Source organism: Coturnix japonica, chromosome 2, assembly GCF_001577835.2.
Source record: "Coturnix japonica isolate 7356 chromosome 2, Coturnix japonica 2.1, whole genome shotgun sequence".
NCBI classification, from domain to species: Eukaryota; Metazoa; Chordata; class Aves; order Galliformes; family Phasianidae; genus Coturnix; species Coturnix japonica.
In genome coordinates this window covers 73,744,003-73,763,800 of record NC_029517.1, presented here as the reverse complement: position 1 = coordinate 73,763,800, position 19,798 = coordinate 73,744,003, and the positions used below count along the sequence as shown (strand labels likewise).

General features: G+C 40.1%; 1 protein-coding gene across 1 annotated transcript in view; it reads right to left on the bottom strand.

The window, feature by feature from the left end:
• The window catches only part of EGFR (epidermal growth factor receptor), a 229,664-nt gene extending 210,703 nt beyond the window's left edge, over positions 1-18,961 (bottom strand). Inside the window, exon 1 of the mRNA XM_032442543.1 lies at positions 18,942-18,961. The gene's annotated coding sequence lies outside the window, so the exon portion shown is untranslated. The remainder of the gene's footprint in view (positions 1-18,941) is intronic.
• Between the last annotated feature and the right edge of the window lie 837 nt (positions 18,962-19,798).

Below are 19,798 nucleotides of genomic sequence, written 5' to 3'. Positions count from 1 at the left end.
TCATACATGGACAAGTGAGACTGCATGGCTCTCCCATCTGGCACAGAAATGTGGCCCAATCACATCTTTTCTCATTGTATCTAAACCATGCTTCCTTACAAGCATACCTGTCTTCCAACTAATATTGTCATCTGAAATCCAGGAAGAAAACTCTCTAACTCCAATGTGGTGTTAGAAAGCAGCATTCCTTTATTCCTCATGATGCACACCAGGTGACTTGACAAGCAAGTGCACCCTCTCAGAGTTCAGGTTCTACATTTGAACAGTTAAGACATACATATGCAGTACACTGGCATACATACTCATTCTTTTTCAAGGACTCATAGATATGTGCTAATGTCCCTTTGGGCATGCTCAGTGGTATTTAGGGTGGTTGAGTGCCCATCCACTTTTCTTCCCCATTTTCACCATCAGCTTCATCACTGAAACCTTTGACTCACTTTCATTCACTTTTCCCCAGTTTGGAAGATTTCCACTGCTTATCAGGCCACAGTGAGTTGCTCTTTAAAAATAGCGTATGAGGAATGTGAAGAAAATGTCCTTGCAAGTTTTGAAGCCAAAGATGAAAGCATTCTATTGTGATTCCAGTACTTCTTGTGAGGCAAAATCATTGAGGCAGAAGAAAAAACTATTTTCCATTATGTCTCCAGTACAAAATTAGTGATAAAAAACAAAAGTATTCACCCATTAAAACTGAAAAGGGAAGTTTTAGAACTATCACTTATACCTTTTACTAAACTAATATATGTAGAATCATAGAATGGCCTGGATGGAAGAGGACCTAAAGAATTGCTCAATTTCAACCCGTTTGCCATGGACATGGTTGCCAACCACTAGACCAGGCTGCCCAGGGCCACATCCAGCCTTGCTTTGAATGCCTTGAATGCCTTTAGGGAAGGGGCATCCACAACCTCTCTGGGCAACCTGTTCCTGTGTGTTACCAGCCTCCATGTGAAAAACTTCCTCCTAATATCTAAGAGAGGGGAAGGGAAGGGAGATTGCGAGATTGCGATTAGGTCTAACAAAAAATGAAGGAGAAAGAAGGTGATCTGAGAACGAATGGCAGTTTAATAACCTAATAATGCTAAACAACAACAAGAGAGTTTCAACAAAGAGAATACCAAGTCCCCAATCTCACCGATGGAGCTGTGGAAGGCAGGAAGCTCTGACCACGTTGTCTCCTCCCAGGGAGCCGGTCCAGCAACGCCGTCCCCTTCCTCACTTCCCTTCCGGTGCCCCTCCCCACATGCCCATTTAAGGCAGTCCACAGAAAAAAAACTTGTCCCCTTTACTCCCATTATGAGGCATGGTGTTCTGATGTGGAATACCAACACCAACCAAATTACAAAACCATAACATTCCTCCTTTTTATACACTCTCTTCAAGTAATGGAAGGCCACAATGAGGTCTCCCCAGAGCCTTCTCTTTTCCAAGCTATACAAGCCCAGTTCCCTCAACCTTTCTCCATAGGAGAGGTGCACCAGCCCTCTGATCATCAGAGTGGCCCTCCTCTGGGCCCATTCCAAGAGTTCTGCATTTTTCTTGTGCTCTGGGCTCCAGGCCTGGATGCGGTATTCAAGGTGAGCCTCACAAGAGCTGAGTAGAGGGAGACAATAAGCTCCCTCTCTCTGCTGGCCACTCCTCTTTTAATGCAGCCCAGGATATAGTTGGATTTCCAGGCTGCAAGTGCACACTGCTGGCTGGCTCATGCCCAACTTCTTGTCCACCAGGAACCCCACATCCCACTCCACAGAGCCGCTCTCAAGGAGTTCTTCCCCCTGTCTATGTAAATACCTGGAATATTGGTTCTTAAACTAATATACTAATCCCTATTGCTAAGCAAGCCAACCTATATCAATACCATAGCTACACAGCATCTAGAAAGAGGACATCTAGTTATTTTAAACTATTGCTGGCTCTAGGAAAAGGACAGCAGTAGACTTCAATACTAGGCATGTGCAACAATTTTATTATGTGTGGGTTTTCAGAGATTTGATTTTGTTATATCTGACTCTTCAGTGTGGTGAAGATCTTCAGTGGCAAGATGTTTAATGAACATGAATGTTTAATGTTTCAGAACACAGTGGACACTATGGGACAACTCCACTTAGTGGTAACAAAGTTTACAGCTAATGAGCAAAGCTCAAAGGTTGCAAGTCTGAGTCACAATGGCAGCAGTACTTCTAGTGCTCCCAGGGAGGATAGTATCTTCAGTTTCTACCATTCAAGAGGCCTTGATTTATTAGCAGAAAATCACATCCTCTTTGATATTTTCCACTGCAAGAGAGCCAGTCAGTTTTTTTCTCTACAGCATCAGCCATATCCTCTGTGACATGAACGTTAGTGTCATGGTCTTTTGTTATCGGTATTCCATATCATAATATTATGTACTGAACTAGAAATTAAAGAGTTACTGCTTCAGTTTTGTAGTCTATCAATATTTTAGGGTAACTGGTTCTCAGAAAAGAAGAACTACATATCCCAGAAAACTTTCATTGATCCATTTCCATTTTCTTTTCACAGGGAAGGATAAAACTTCTCATGAATCCCTTTCTTTTACTGCTTGTCTCTGTGATGTGTGCTACATAGCTGTCTCACTGTCAGCATTAGAGTAAGGCCTTAAGTTCTGGGCACTGTCTCTCATTTATTTGGTTTATACCTGCAGTCTCAATTAACTTGTATTTGTGCTATTATAGTTATTAAATTAACTTTCCTCCTCAGATCCTTGCCACTGTTTGTTTTTTTGTTTGTTTCCTTTCCCTCTTTGTTCCCTTTCCCCTCTCCTTCTCCTTCCTCCTTTTTTGGGCTGGTGGGCCTGTGGGCATGCTGTCCCCCGTCACAGACACAGATAGATCTAGAGATAATACCATGACAGTTAGCTTCTATTTTCTATATCAATTATATATTGTGTAGGGGATTGTTGATTGAAATCCAGTCACTATTGTTGTATTACCTCATGTTGTTTGCAGTAATTCCTTCCATTGTATGGTTTATAGCTGTTCCTGTATTTTGCTTAATAGCTTGGATTAGTGACTAGTGCTGGAAATTCTCAACATTAGTCTGGCCTACGATTTATGGAGATACATACTGATTAAAAAAAAATCACAACAGAACAAAATGAGAGTACTGTGGCAACAGAAACTGTTGACAGTACATGTAGGTGCTAAGAGTAAGAATCACAGCTGGTTCTTTTACTGCACAGATCAAAACACATAGCTGAATCTGAAGTGTTAATTAAAAAAAAAAACAAACAAGGAGAAACTAGATTTTCTCTTGGACTGGTCAGGAACTATTGGCCAACACTAGAACTTGTCACTCCATTCTGCCCCATCTCCAACTATAATAGTTGAACTGGACCATTAGAAACATTTTATGAGAACACTTGGAGCACAGCCACATCCCAATAAAGTCTTGGGCCAATCAGTTTATCACTTGCCCATATGCTCTTTATTAGGGGTTTTGCTCTGAAAAGCATGGCATTTACAAGAAAAGCATCCTATTAATGAATTTTAAACACAGCATATTCCACAGTTTATAAATACTGGTACATATTTTTAGGTCATCCATTCTTAAATGGTCACTTGTTAATACAAATCTGCTTGATCACTGAAGAGAGACTTATATTCCTATGTAAGAGATTTGTACCAGGTGATGGAAACTTGTCTGCTTTGGGTTGGTGCTCTGCCCCCCACTGCAGCATGTAATTATGGCCATATGCACATAAAATGTTTCTTGAGCCAGCTCTTATCCACATAAACACACAACTTCCTAAAGCTACAATGCTAAGCCACAACCTACATAAGAATAACAGGAAAATAGTTAAGTCATTATATCATCATGCTAGCTCTTGAACATACACTTCAGTTTAATTGTGCAACACAGAATGAGATTAACTTTCCTAGGCTGCTTTTATGATCTTGAGTCCATTTCTACCTACCCTCTCCTATTCTGCTGCAGTTTGGCCACCAGCTTTGTTGCATGACTACACTGGTAACACGGACTCCCTCCAGGAGCTGCTGTTCTCCCAAACACTGAAATCTTCTGACTCCACAGCTGCTACAAATTCAGGCTGTTCTGCATGGCTTGGAATATATATATATCATATGGATGCTCATTATACATGTTTGTCTTTCATTTTACATTCAGCAAAATCCATAGGTGAAAAATTTGCCCTTTTCTTCCACAAGAAGTTCAAGTATATTGGAGAACACTGTAAGTAGAGGGAATAGAATAGGGAAGGAAATTAAAAAGCAGGGGAAAGGGAAAGAAAAAACTTTACCCTTCTTCAGTCATGCTAAGGAATCTCTCCCACTAGGGAGGTTTCCAGCTATATGAGAAACTGAGAAACTGTTAACAGAAGTTATCCCATTGTTGCAGATTTTGTGTGCAATTTAACTAATGCATAAAACAGAGAAAACATGGAAAACACTCTTAAAAGCGCTATTAGGTCTTTGCATCTTCTTATAGAAACATATGTGGTTACTGAGCATTGAACCTATTGCTCTCAGGTAAGCTGAGGTAGCCAGTACAAGGAACAATACACATTTTTGGAAGGTCTTTTCTTGTTCGTGTTTTCTCAGTTCAATGGGAACCAGAAATGCCCAGAAATAAAATAAAAGCAAACCTTTTTTTTTTTTTTTTTTTTTTTTTTTAAATTTAAGGTGAACATCAGCCCAGGCTAAAGGTAGGATAGGATGTTTTACACCCTGATGCCTTCACTTCAAGCAACGTGGGCTGAAGTTAGGCACCCCTTTGGCCCATCAGGCCCAGCTGATGACCTACACTCTTCGACAAACCCAGCTCTGCCAGCTCACCCCAGCAATCTTCAGCCCATGGGTCTTTCCACAGCTGCAGTGCCAATATAAACACTTAATTGTGCACTTTCTGCTGGTGCTTGGAAGAGAGAAAAAGCCATCATGACAGGAATTAAACACAAGTCTGATTTTTTTTTTTTCCAGTTGTTTCTGCTATTTATTTATTTTTAATCAAAGCTGGAAACTCATTTCAGGAAAGTATTTGGAAACTTTTTTTTTTTTTAAATTGCTTTTAGAATAAACTTTGGATGGCAATCTTATGAATGAAGGCATTTTTGTTTGTTTTTTTTTTTTTAAAAGAGAACTGCCAGCAGATAGTAAAATATATTGTTAGCTATAATTAGAGTAACAGAGACTTAAACAATAAAGTTGACGCTCTTTGGGTTGTCCCTGGTTCTAGTTTGGAGGCAGACTGAGGGACCACCTTCACAGGTTGACACAGTATCTGTGCAGCCTTGCTAAATAGAAAATTCATCACCAAGAGGGAAAGGTCAGGGGTTCACAACCAACCAAGGTAGTAGTATTATTCATTAATACTAATGAAGCTAAATCAGAAAGAGATACTACAGAAATGAGTAGAGGTATCTGAAAACTAAAGGTATTGTTGGAGGAAAGGCACAAGTCAATCTAATCTGCCCAGCTACTTGTGAAAGATGAAGTGCCACCAACTTTGTATTGGGGTACTGATGACATCATAATGCTATAGGGTAATCAATTTAGCCTTAGATAATCAAGTAATAGAGACATTAAACCATATTAATAGATTGGAGTAAATTTTATAATGCATAACAGGAAAAGAGTTATTAATATCACTGCAGAGGTTAATCTAAGCCTTGCATGTCAGGTCAGGCTATGCATCTTTCAAAGTCAATAAACTGGTGATGTCTGTTTTCTTTCCAAGCAGCTCATCTTTACAAACCTCCTTTGGTAAGTGTTCTCACTCATGCTCTCTCCCACATGGATTTTGCTGACTCATTTCAAAAGGAAGTGCTTTTCATGAGTGGGGGACACAGCATTCTGGGGCTCCCTCCTGGCTCTACATAGCCCTCAGCTCCCTCTGTGCCTATTTCCTGGGCTGAGCCAGATGGCCATGCAGTACACTACAGCCTGGCAGCAGATGACATGCTCAAAGAGCTGCATCAGCTCCAGCACTCTTCTCAGAGGCATTGCTCTTGTGCCACTTGGAGGTTTGCTCTAAATCAGTGAAGGGAGAAATCAGACTGGTACTGGCTGTGATTTATCTGCAGCATTCAAATGCTGATTAATATTTTGTTTGGGAGTGAAATCTTAATGCAGTTACTCTCAGCAAGTTTCTGAGCATTTAGCTCTTTCTCAAATGCTCCAACACAGAATCTAAAATTACCTCAATGATATTATCAAACTTCTTAATATTCATAGAAGCAATGAAATACAAAGCTACCATTTGTAGATCAAATTTCAAATGACATGAAACCACAAAGTACCTTTTATACTGTTTTATATACTAAAATTTATGTCTTTGTGTCAGTTCGCAAGATCTTCAGCCAAGCCATTGCAGGAGTAACACCAATATTTAAAGACGCAGAAACTGGCTGCAACAGAAGGATTTTATATGTACACTTCCAAGTATTTTAGCAATTGGGAGGATCAAACAATGCTTTGAAATCATCTTACTCCTGTCTTTTGTCTAGCAGAGAGCATCACCTTTTCAAGTCCCAAGCAGAAACTTCACAGAATCTCAGCAGTATTTCTTTCATCTCACTGGTAAATTTAAATATCTTCCCACACATCTGCTATGAAAAGAACTAAGTATGACACTCCTCATCCTTTTAGCTCTACTTCCACAGTTGAACACGTGCTGTCACATACACTGCTTTCCAGGTCCAAAACCCATCCACACTGGAGTTCTGGATAGATCCATGGAAACTTTCTCATACTTAGCTAAACTGAATGTTGAATAATGTTTCTTTTGAGTGCTTCAATGGGTTTTAATTAGATGTAACTAAACCCAAAGTCTTTTTCCTTTAACTTCTGGGCACTGCTACTTTCCCTGAAGAGATTTAGAACATATTTTCCACATGTACAAGCCTAACATTACATTAGAGACTTACATATCCTCTACATACCTAGGAAAAGCAGATGTAGCTGGAAGGATTAAGGAAGGCTGAGAGGGAGCAGGAAACCTCAACACTGTCAAATCCAGGCAGCCAAAGTGGCACGATCTGTGCAAAAATGGCATTTACTTAGAACTTTGAAGGGAAATAAGCACAATATCATTCCCTTCTTCACTCTTTGGAGACTTAATTCTGTTTCTTAATTCTGTGCTTTAACATAAAGGGTTTTTTGTTTTTTTTTTGTTTTGTTTTTTCTTAAAGACACTTCCAAATGAAGTTTACATTTCCAATTGATATGTATGTAATTTCCACTATCTTGTGGAAAGTCTTTTCCCACATATCCAGATGCAATTCAGCTCCTATTTAAGGTTACAAAAAGAATTTGTTTTCTTGTCATCCAGAAATATCTTGCCTAGTCCAGAAATCAGGAAATCAAGTTACATGACACATAGGAGATGAATGTCTGCTTGACCCTTACGAAGCAAATTTAAAATGTATAAAAGTGTTCTAAAGAAAAATTAGAGGAAAAGAATCCTGTGGAATAACCTAATGAGGCAACATGTTTGTCTACACTGTAAGACCTTCTGACACTGGAAGCTTAAACATTTTCAGTGGCCATGGTATTCAGCTTTTGTTTTCCTGTGTCACTGCTTATTCAGAAGGGACATATTTTCATCTGCAATGGAAAATTTTCATTTTTTTTTTTTTTCCTTCTGATTTTTCTCCCTATAATACTAAAACTTTCATTTGTTTAAAAATCAAGAGAGTGGAAGTTATGTGAAATCATATTTTAAGTTTGTTTTCTGTTTTGAATTCAAACAGAATAAAAAAGCCCATAACATGGTCTTCTCCCGAATGCATTTTAACTGTAATCCCACATAAAAGGGGAACTGCCAAAGCACAAAACAAGAAATGTGCTGAGTTTTAAGGCAGTGCAGAGCTGAAGCATAAGGAAGGAGGAAGGGACTGTAGTATCAAACACCTCCTAGGAGAGGCTCAGGAATCATGTGACAGGATTACAAACCTGATTTAGAATCACAAGGTTGGAAAGGACCTACAAGATCATCTAGTCCAACCATCCTCCCATTACCATTACTATCACTAAGGTACTAAACCATCTCATAGCTTCTCATCTGGATGCCTCTTGAATACTGCAAGGGATGGTGACTCCACCAAATCCCTGAGCAGGCCATTCCAGTGCCTGACCACTCTTTCAGAGAAAAAGTTTTTCCTTGTGTCTCATCTAAACTACCTCTGGTATAATTTGTGGCCATTTCCTTGGGTCCTGTTTGTTGTCTGGGAGAACAGACCAAACACCTCCTCATCACAACCTCCCTTCAGAAGGCTGTAGAGTGCAATGAGGTCTCCCCTGAGCCTCCTCTTCTCCAGATTAAGCAATCCCATTTCACAAAGCCACTTCTCATAAGACTTGTGCTCCAGATCCCTCACCAGTTCCATTGTGTTTCTCTGGACACGTTCCAGGGCCTCAATGTCTTTCTTGTAGCGAGGAGCCCAAAACTGAACACGAGGTGCAGCCTCACCAGTGCTGAGTACAGGGAGATGATTACCTCCCTGCTCCTGTTGGCCACACTATTTCTAATGAAGGCCAGATGACATTAGCCTTATTGCCCACCTGGGCACACTGTCAGCTCATGTTCAGGTGAGCACTGACCAACACCCCCAGGTCCCTTTTCTCTTCCCAGTCATTCAGCTACTCTGCCCCAAGCCTGCAATAACCCCCTGCATGGGGTCATTGTGGCCAAAATGCAGGACCCAGCACCTGACCATGTTGAACTTCATCCTATTTACCTCAGCCCAGCAACCTTGCCTATATAGATCTCTCTGTACAGCCTCCCTACCCTAAGGCAAATCAACAGTACCTCCCAACTTGGTGTCATTTGCAAACTTACTGAGGGTACACTCAATCCCCTCATCTAGGTCATCAGTAAAGATATTAAAGAAGACACACCCCAGTACTGATCCCTGGGGGACACCATCTGTCCCCCAGGGATCATCAGCTGTGCTTAACTCCATTAACTACTAAATCTGTTGAACTAGCTTCCTGTTCCAGTGACTACCTATGGAACGTACACAAGTGGCCCCATAAATTAACATCCCATGGTAGTATTATTGCAGCTGTGAAGAAATCCCAGTGTCTTTATTTGTTGATGATTACAAATGGGCATCAAGCCTTGGATATAACCTTTTGATACCACATGTTGGATTTATAGTTTAATACATGACACTCAGGAACAGAATTTCAATTCAGGAAGTGTTGCTTCAATTGCTAAACATCCACTGAAACTGATAGGAATATGTCAGTTAAAACAGAATGCATAGCTTATAAACATACCAGTCCTTAAGTCCTTTCTGTGACAAAAGTCATTCCACTGGGCTGAACTCAGCATTGGCATAGATGACCAGAGACTTTTGGGCACACACCCTGAAACGCAATTTCACCTTAACAATTACTGTGGTCCAGACCACAGGATAGGAGACTTTCCATTAAAGCATATTCAAAAAGATAGGTCTAACATCTTCCTCTGACAATTCCAGCAGCAATGATAGATGTGGCAATTAAAAAACATGCACCTGTATTACTAAAATATTCCTAGATACTCTAGTTGTAAACTAGTTTCCTGGACTGTGTTATTTGCTAGAAGAAAAAGGTCTTTACATTTGTTTGGATCTTTTCTGGCCACCACATTTATCACAAAACTACTTTGAATGAGACAGAGAAACTGGTAGCACACTTCATGTTAATAGCATATCAAGAACGGAACTGCAGTTGCAGACTTTTTCCCCTGTTAGCTCACTGATTTTCATCCTCTGCTTTGACTTTGACTTTCTTCTGCTAACAAACATTAATAACTTCCAGCCCCTGGGAAAATTACTGGAGAAAAAAAAAAAAAAGTCCAGTATTCTCTAATGACCACTTCGTTGGAACTGATAATCTCTGAGTTCAGTTAGACAAGCTACATATGAATAATAAATAACTAGGGAAACTGAAAATAATTTCTTTTCACACAATGTATTCTCTCTCACACACACAAATATACAATGTAGAAGACCCACTGCTTGTCTCTGCTGCCTTCTGAGAAAGTGTAATTAAATGCTTCCCACATTTTTCACCAAGAAAGATTACCTTCTTGAGCAAAAATCATCCAGAAGGAAAGCACATCTGTCCGTTTATCTCTTTAAATGCTTGTTGTGACAGCAGCTTAAGAAGTACCATCTAGAAAGATTTATTTTTTTTCAACATACTTTTGGCACGATCACCCTGGCAAGGTCATTTCCACTCATCTGCTAAAACAAACATGATGTTCTAACACACACCACATGCCCAACATAAGGGGCTCCACAACACAACCAGGGTACAGGACAGCTAGCGTATCTAACCCTCACTTTCATTCTGTCCAAAGAGAGGACAAATTACATAACCCATCTTCTAGTATTAAGGATCTAATCTTTTCACTCATTACTAACAAAGCAAAGCTGCTCCCTAATTGCAATAACTGTTTCCAATCCTACTCCCCTAGAAGGTTTTGTTTTGTTTTGTTTTGGTGTTTTGCTTTTTTTTTTAGTCTAGTTATCAGAAATTTCAGGGGAATGATGAATAATTTTGAATCATCAAAATAAAGCTTAGTGCATAAGATCTGGCTGATATTTGATTAGCTGTTTCCAAATTCTAGAAGTAAAATGGGAAACAGCCTTGTTATTTCAGTCTGTTTTTATCATTTTTCAAGAACAGCATTTTTAAAGAACAGGGAACTCATGCTGGGCTTTGCAAATAAAAAGCCCTTTGAGCAGCTAAAATAGTAGACAAGATTCAGAGGTTAAGTCAAATGGTTCAAAGCTTATAACAGAAACATGGAAGAATACGAAAGAAGCATATAGAAAGCTAAAATCCAGGTTTTGTTTAAATCAGACTTAAAAACTCTCAGAGGCTTCAGCCCAAGACCACATAAAACAGCAAGCAGGAAGTAGGAACTCAGCTGAAAGTTAAACCAGAAAGAATCTAAAACATAATTGCACCCTATTATAATAAAGGGCAGATGCATTTAATGCTAATAGCGTTGCAGGGTTTTTTATTAGTATGTAATTCTTCCACAATGGTCTTGTACAATTGTGTCAAACACCACTTTTACTGTTCCATTACCTTCACAGAATCAGTAGCTACTAATAACCTTGCTCTATCTACCAACTACTTTACCAGACAAAAATGGTTAGACCGCTTCCTCAGACCAGTAGTAGTCACAACATGCATATTTAAAACTCTTCTATTGCTCTCCTTCCTAGGCACCAAACTGACAACTCGCTGAGGCCAGCACACAATGAGAAAGACATCTTCCTTCTTCCAGTAAGTATTACAGGAGGAAAATCATAGCATACATCATGCCAAACCCTGTAGTGTTAAAATATGAGCTGTATGGAAAGCAACATGGCATTGCTGGTTGATAATATGAAATGCCTTTTGAACTGATTAGAAATAACAAACTATGTTAGGTTTACACAGGGTATGCCATTATGTCATTACTGGAATGAACACATCAGAAGGTAGGTACTTTCCTGTGGTGTTTAACAGGTACTTCCAGCACAAAAACGTGATTCTGAGTTGTAGCAATTCAAATAAGCTGCACCAGTAATACAAAAAGTATAGAACTGGCATGAAAAACTATATAGTCTCCTTAGTCTACCACCGGTGCTAAAATACAGTTAAAACACATTTAAAACAGCAAGAAAATACAATCATACAGCAACTAAGAAAGGGACTGCAAAGAGAAAGAGTAAGGCACATGGAAACATATTTTCTGCATGAAGTAATGGTTCTTCCTGCTTAAAAAAAGTCTTCAGGGTTCAGTGAGGAGTTTCAATAGAAATTACAGATGTTTCATTTCCCTAGAGCATACTCACTAAGCTTGTACAGGCAGATTCTCATTTCTCAACCACTTCTATTAAGAACATTGAGACTTACTCTTATACTCTTACTCTATACTAAACAAATTTAAAATGTAGCAGGAACTGTACATGAAGTAAAACCTTCACAAGCAGAGTAGTGCCAGGGATCTGCCAGTGATCTCAGTGCTTCCACTCCTCCACTCTTTCTACTCTTACATTGGTGCTACTGGAAATATTTGTTAGATGAGGCAGACAGTGTGAACTGGTTTCTCATCTTAGTCATATAGCACCTAATCCCAAGAAACTACTAAAAAACATGTAATTATTTGCTTTCCTCATATTTACATTGATCTCATAAGTAAAAGAGGAATGGAAACTCAGCCTTGAAATTCCACATGCTGTGTGGAAGGAAAGTTAATTGTTCAACACCAACAGCATGCTCAAAATATGCCAAGAACCTCCTTTTAATATTACATATATAATCATATTTTCTTTGTGTCATTAAAGAGCTTGGAACAAAAACCAAAACAGCAAAAAAAGTGGCTTGGAAAAAATGCCTTTCACTTTCACTGCCAGCATATGTCATTCTGTCAAGGTGACTGATCTTACAGAAGAGCCAAAAAAAAAAGGGGGGGGGGAGGGGGTGATTTCTTCTTCTGCAACAAGGACAATAAATATGTTTTCTATTTAAAGCAAGTAATAAAGATAAGGAAAAAAAAAAGAGAAACTTAACCAGATATGACAGAATGTGCATTTCTTGTGAAGTCTTGAGAATAGAATGTAATTCTTATCTCAAGCAGGTAAGCTCATACTAGCAGCAAATGTTGTACTTAACTACTTAACTGATGGAACTAAATCAATAGCTGCCTCAGTTAAGCCAAGACACTACTCACCAAAACTTCGCATCATCTTAATTATGCCTGGAATGAGAGGGAAAAAAAAAAAAAAAAAAAAAAAAAAAAAAACCACCACCAACACAGCAGAAAGATAGTGATACTTAAACTACGCTTTTAGAAAGTTGCTGAGGTCAAGGACTGTGGCAAGAAAGCTCTGAGATCCCTTGTGGGTGCAGCAAGACAGATGCAGACTCCCTTACTGGTGCAGAACAAAGAACTAAGAACCACCTATATACTGTACATGCTTACAACCTGTGCAACAACTTGGTCACGTGTAGTAACCAGACACCTCGTGTGTTTATATCTGGCTCAAGTTCCTGCTAAACTTGTTTACTATTAGCAAGGTAATGACTTTCTGTAAGAGGCCATGCTTTTTACATTACTGTCTCAAAGTTTGCTGAAATGGAAAAAATGCTGAAAGGAAGATTGGCGTAGTCGGCAGGATACCCGTCGTGAGAGTGTTATCCTTCCAGTTTCTCTAAAACTTTTCTGTCTGTTTCTCCTGGAGTTGCAAGGAGCGATTGTTTTGATAACTTAATTTGACGTGTGCACCTCTCCAGGAAGACCGCTCCACATTCTGAAACTTTCTTTCTTACGTGTATACCTCTCGGGGACGAGTGAATTAATTTTGTACTGTTTGCTTTTGTTTTACACGTGTGTGCCTCCCTGGGAAGACTATTTTGCATTGTGGTGGTTTTAAGTATCTTGTGACGTACCTTTGGTTTTAAAAGTTTTGTGTGTGAGCCTCTTGTGGAAGTGGTGTGTGCTTCTCCAAGAAGTTTATTACTTTTGAGAAACTTAGAAGTTATTTCTAACTTTTGTTGCTTGGAGGTTGAGGTTTTTCGCTGTGGCTTGCCAGGATAGCCAGGACTGATTGAGGTGTTTACACTTCCTTTGGAAGTGTTGATTGAGTCATTTGGTCTTTTGTGTAAAGGAGTGTTTTGAGCAGTTGTTGGTTTTGTTCAGTGTTTGCCTCTCTGAGGAGATAAGGAATCACCTCCTCCTCCCTCAACGTAGATTTTGTTGCCTGTAGATTTTGTTGTGAGTAAAATTACATTTGCTATGGAAGGTGAAAATATGTTGTTTGATATCCTTGAAAAGCACGCGTCTCGGCCATCGTCATCAGGGATGGACTGGGCACGTGAAAATTGGTATAATTTGCAGGCTGTTTCTGACCGCATTTGCGTTTTACAACATGGGGCTCGTACCCGAGCCGGGAAAGGCAAATCATTTATTTGTGCAGTACTCGGTGCTGCTTTAAAAGCAGCCGTGGAGTTCCGAGACCAGCAGTTTGAGGCGGAAAACCAGACTATACAGTCGTTACAAGAAACAGTTAAAACAACCCAGGAACTCGTGAAAGCCTTGCAAAACCAAATTGGAAATCTAGAAGTACAATTGGAAAGAGAGAGACATAATTCGGCCTTGTTACAAATGGCTTTTAAGGAAATTTTAACATATAAAGATACTGGTGACACTGATATTCATGGTGCACCACAAGAAAAACTGTATCCTCAGGAAGAACTAAAAGAAGCAAAAGAAAATTTTGATAAGTTTGAAACCCCAATAGCCCCTCTGCGCCCTCTAATAAAAACAGAATATACCTTTGATAATGGAGAGGACCTGGATCCTCAAATGAATGTTAAAGAAATTCCCTTTTCTGCCACTGAATTAGCAAAACTGAAAAAAGATTTTAGCCGTTCTCCAAAGGAATCAGAAACAGAATATGTATGGAGAGTCAGCTTAACTGGTGGAGACCAAATTATGTTAACCGAAAAGGAGGCTGAGGGTTATTGGGGGCCAGGAGTATTTTTGACTACTGGTGATAACCGTGCTCCCTGGTCCCTAACACAGAGGGCTGCTTACTGGGCTGGTGGTCTCAACCCTTTAGAAAGGGGAGACCCTCTTGCCATTAATGGGACAGCTGATCAATTGGTTGAAAGTGTTCAAAAGGCTGCTTGTCTCCAAATGATGTATGATAAAAAGCTGCAGCCACATCATGAATCACCTATGATGATGACTGTTGATCCTGAACGAATGACTCCTTTAATCAGGGGGCTTCCAGAATCACTGAAACCTATAGGCATACAACTGCAGGGAAAAATACAAGCTATGCCTCAGGGAGAAAGAACCCGGCCAGAATTAGAAAGAACTGGCACCTCAGGCCATTTGCAATCAGGGTATAAGGTATGGACATGGGGGGAGGTTGCCCAAGAGTTGATTAATTATGAAAGGAAATATGGGCCTGTGGCTTCTTCCAGTAAATCTGAGCCAAGGGAAGTAAGGCTCGCAGCAACCACCCTTGCTCCTAGGCCACCTAGCCCAAAACTCTGTGGAACTGGAAGGGTCTCATTGCCAGTAAGAACAGGTAGGAGAAATATTGATCATAAACGTAATCGTCTCTGGACACTGGGCTGGCAAAAGGGTGTTCCACGAGATTTGATGAATGGATTACCCACAGTCAGGCTAGAGAAATTAGTTAACTTGTGGCCAGGACAAAAGCTCAAGGAAAGTTGATACTTTCGCCCCCTCCCCCAGATGAGAGGGAGGTGGGGGGGGAAGGCAGTGAAGGGTGGATGTGTTGGAAAGCTCACAACAAAAGGAGAAGATAATTGTACTAACAAAGCCCCCAAAGGGCAAGTTGTCTTGTTTTATTTTACAGAAGATCCCCGTGGGACCTTCATGGAACAGAATGGCTTGTAGCTGATTTTAACCATTTGTGTTTTGTGACAGAAAAATTGAAGATGTGATCATGCTAGAATACTGATATACCTCTTTATTTCATATTTTGGTTGCAATAGTATTATGTTTTGTTTGCTGTACTTATGAGTTGTGATTGGTATCAGTCTTTGGATCTGTTTAAACTTCACAATTGGGTTCAGAGTTTTTTCAGGTCATCCTGGCTTTCTTGTACTCTTTGCACAGTGGTAATCATTCCTCCTAACCCCTTATTTCACCTCTTTTGGTCAAACTTGATGGTGATTTGCATGTAACTCCATGGTGTTTCCAAATTCCTAATGAATTGGGAAATGAGCAATGGGACCTATCTGTTAGATGTGGTCACTAAAGTGAAATTTATCATAAAACCCTTTGCACTGATGCTTTTCAGTGTCTCATCACTCCAGGAGTTCCATTCAAAACACGGTTGTTGGAAAGTGTCTTTGATAAGAGTTTTTGATGAGAAAGTTGTATGTTTCTGGTATTACTCCCTATGATTTAAATTCTGGGGTATCCTACACTATGTTGTGACTATAACAGTTCTTAGACTTGCCAGACTAGTATATATCTCTCAGCAATTGAACTGTTTTGGAAATGCTCAAGTGGAAAGTTCTCCTGACACAAATATCCCTATTGTTTTACTTGTTTATTTTTTACTATTGGTCATTGTTAAATGTATGGTTGTTTTCAATGTATGGTTGTTTTTTCTCAATTTCTATCTTTTATTCATTATGTAATATTTGTGTCAACCCCTCCTGAAGAATCACTGGGAGATGCCTGTGTCAAATTAAATGATTCCACCTGTTGTCTAAAGATTTATAATGGTAAAGTTGTTAAACAAATTGCTGATGGTATACATGTTCCCGTCCAAACTTGGAAAAGCCCAGACCTTGACCTTTTTTCCTGGCTTCCAGGTGGACTGTGTGTAAAATGCATCTTATTTTATCTATTGTGTGTTGTCGCAACTTTCATGTTTGTTTTGTGTATGATACCATGTTTCATTGAACTTATCCAATGTGTTGTATTGTCCATGTATTTTGTAACCTCCTCAAGTGATGGAGAAGTGGAGCACATCAAGAAATCTTTTGTAATGATTGTATTAAACATTTTAATTCCCCTACCCTCTCCTTTTCCCCTCATGCTTGCTATCTTTTTCTCACCAACCTGGATCAGCAGTGGTCCATTTTTTAAGCAAACTTTGAGTCACGGGGTGGTGTAAGAGGCCATGCTTTTACATTACTGTCCAAAATTTGCTGAATGGACAAGTTCAGGCAAGTCCTGGCCAAGGTTCCAGGACTCCCTTTGTCTCAGACACACAGGATACCAATGTCGAGAAATCCGCTTTGTTTAGGAGATGGACAGACCGGGAGCTACGAAAGAGAGATTAAGATACTGATTAAGGCCCTTAATGGTTTTTGTGTAGGCGCTATCTCAAGGAATGTGGCCATCTTGAGACTAATGGCCTCAAGTGGTCTTCTCTCGTGTTGCTGGCATCTCAGAGGGAAGATTGACATTCTTGAGGAAATCACAGGACTCTGACCCAGCCGTCCCGAAATGTCCTCGAAGGCTGGAAAGAAGGATAAAAGGCACGGACAAACCCGAATTTGGAGGTTTTTTCTGACACCTGATGCCTCCACTACGGAACAAGGAGGTTTTCTGTCATCAGCATGCCTCTACGGCGATTGCCTGCATGTCTGAAAGAAGAATCCTGCATCTGGAAGAACCTTTTGGCATCTAAAGTATCTGACCTCAGATTCCTCCACCGTTGTCCTACTGCTGCCATTATCTCTTCTGGGATTGCTGCTTCGATGACTCTGCTCCGAGGGACTTTCGCTGCCTGAGACTCTCATTTCCTGAGACCCTCGCCTACTCTGACACCTTCTCTGCGTTTCATCGATCTGCGGCCTGTTTTACTTCGACTGCTGCTCTCCCATACATGTCTATTATTGCCTCCGGACTCAACGTAACAACGTGCTACGGGACCGCGCTGCATTCAGAGGAGGTGGGACTATTCCCCGCTTTAACGTAATTCTTGCTCTTTTCTGACCTTTTCTATTCGCCTACTTCTTTCCCTTCACCTTTGCTATATTGTGGTACTTTTGCTGCTCGCTTCCCACCCTCAATTTTGTTCTATCAATTTCCAAATTAAACGGGTTCTGATCATTATCATTTTGAATGCTCTTCTTCTTAATCTCACGCCGGGCATAACATATCAAAAGAACCTTTCCCTCACTCCTAAATTGGAGCGAGACACTTTCCCTGTCCAAGATCCCTCCCTTCTCTATTAATAAAAAGAAGCACAGTTCAGAAACATTCCTATAAGCAGATAAACTAAAATTAACACACTGAACTAATGATTGGTTCTTTAAAGTACAAACAATAGTCCATTCTAACCGATTCCAACAATTCCAATACTTCTGGATCCCTGATGAGACAGTTGACAAGTAAAGTGTGTCTTGTCAGTGAGAGTCCAAATCACTGATGAAAGTGCTGTGATCATGTTGCAGCAGATGATGAGAAGGATGGCCAGACCCATCATGCTTGTACCCATCTCGGACATATTCCTGTTAAGACAAAACCATAGCCTCAGCCCCATGTTTATTCAATAAAGAGTTAATCTGTTATATTGTTAAAGTTGTAAGAGCAGTTGAGCACAAACAATGGGCACAATGTGGGGTCAGGAGTTGGGGGCATAGAATAGGCATGGAACATTGCAATGAATTTCTACAATAATTAATTGTAATAACCACTTCTTGTACCACAAAAATGCATGTATTCCATCTATAAATAGGGATGCTTATCTGCTTTCAGTGTGCAGGCTAGGAAGGAGTTATATGCCCTGCACCCAGCTGGCCAAATAAAACATACCTGCTCTACAACTACTTGGTGGTGTAACAAACTCTATAACAAGTCATTATAATTGTCCAATGATTTAGGAAACAGGAACACAGCATGCTCTAGCTACTCCTCCCTGAGGTGTCATACCTGCACTCCACTTTTTTGTTTATTTCCAATAAAGAAATCTATTATTTTTAAAATCACTGAAATTACATATTCATAAACAGAATTATGAAAGCCAGGCAGGTGCAGGTAAGATATACAGTTGTAAATATACACATTACATTCTTAAACGCCAGAAGATATTCAGCCAGTCAAGTTGGATTATACAACCAAATATGAGAAAGCTTCCTACATTGCCTACCTACTGCACATGAACACATGTCATTTTATAGCAAATACTGTTTTTGTTTTCTAACTTAGCTACATACATTCACCTTGAATATGATTCTGTGACCTGGGATTAAAGATTCCCTCTCTTGAAAGAAAAGCTGAACTACCTACTATAAAAAATAACAGCTTTAAAATCAGGAACCTGATCACTGAAGTTTACTTTACATCTGCAGGGCAATGTGGTAATGTATTAAAAAAAATAATTTTAAAAAAAAAAAATGTGTAGAAGAATGACAGACTTTATTTGAGAAGCAGACGCTATAGGAAAAGACATCAAAGAGGAATTAACTCACCTCTCCCGGTAACAGTTTCAAGAAAGAGACTAGCTGGGGAATGTGACCCTCCCCCGTTCTCACCGTCGCGCCGCAGGAGAAAAAGGCGGGGGATAAGGGGGACCCGCGCAGTCTCAGATTGCGCGGGAAGTAGTTTTCTGCAGCTCCCACTTCTACGCTCTGACGAGTTCGGAGGCTTAATCCTCCTTTTCTTGCGATGTAGGGTGAGCCATAGGCTCCAGGTCTGCAAGCTTTGCTTCAAGTTGCTGAGCTCCGATAGCTTCCGACAGCCTTTTGTTATGCAAATTTTTCAATAGTGGGATTCGTCAGGGCAGGCAGAACCTTTCAGTAGTCAGTGTTTGCATTTTCAGTCACTAGCTGCTGAAATACAAGAGTTCTCGCCTGCTCATTTACCTGCATTTCCAACGAGTTCTTAAGCCTATCCAGAAATATCGTATACAGTTCTTGGGGCTATTGCTTAATAGTAACAAAGGACTGCCTTTGCTTTCCAGCCTCTGCTACAGCTCGGAGAGTACGCAATTCCAAACACTTAACTTGCCATAATCCCTCCGCAGCAATTAGCACCTGTTTAGTTGTGGTAGAGAAAATCTCCCTCCCCTATCAAGGTATTCACATCTGCAGCCCGAAACGGGTACTTGCTGTAACGGACTGTCATGGTTTTGTAATTTTGCTATCAGTATTCCACATCATAACATCATGTAAAGTATGGATACTTCTATTGAATGTGCAGTCCACAGAAGAAGACTACATATCCCAGAGAACAACAGGGGTAATGATAAGTCACGGGACCAGGATGCTATATAATCTCGTTCCCAGGCTGGAGGGCCCTCCTTCTTCTCTCAAACTTCTCGGAGAGT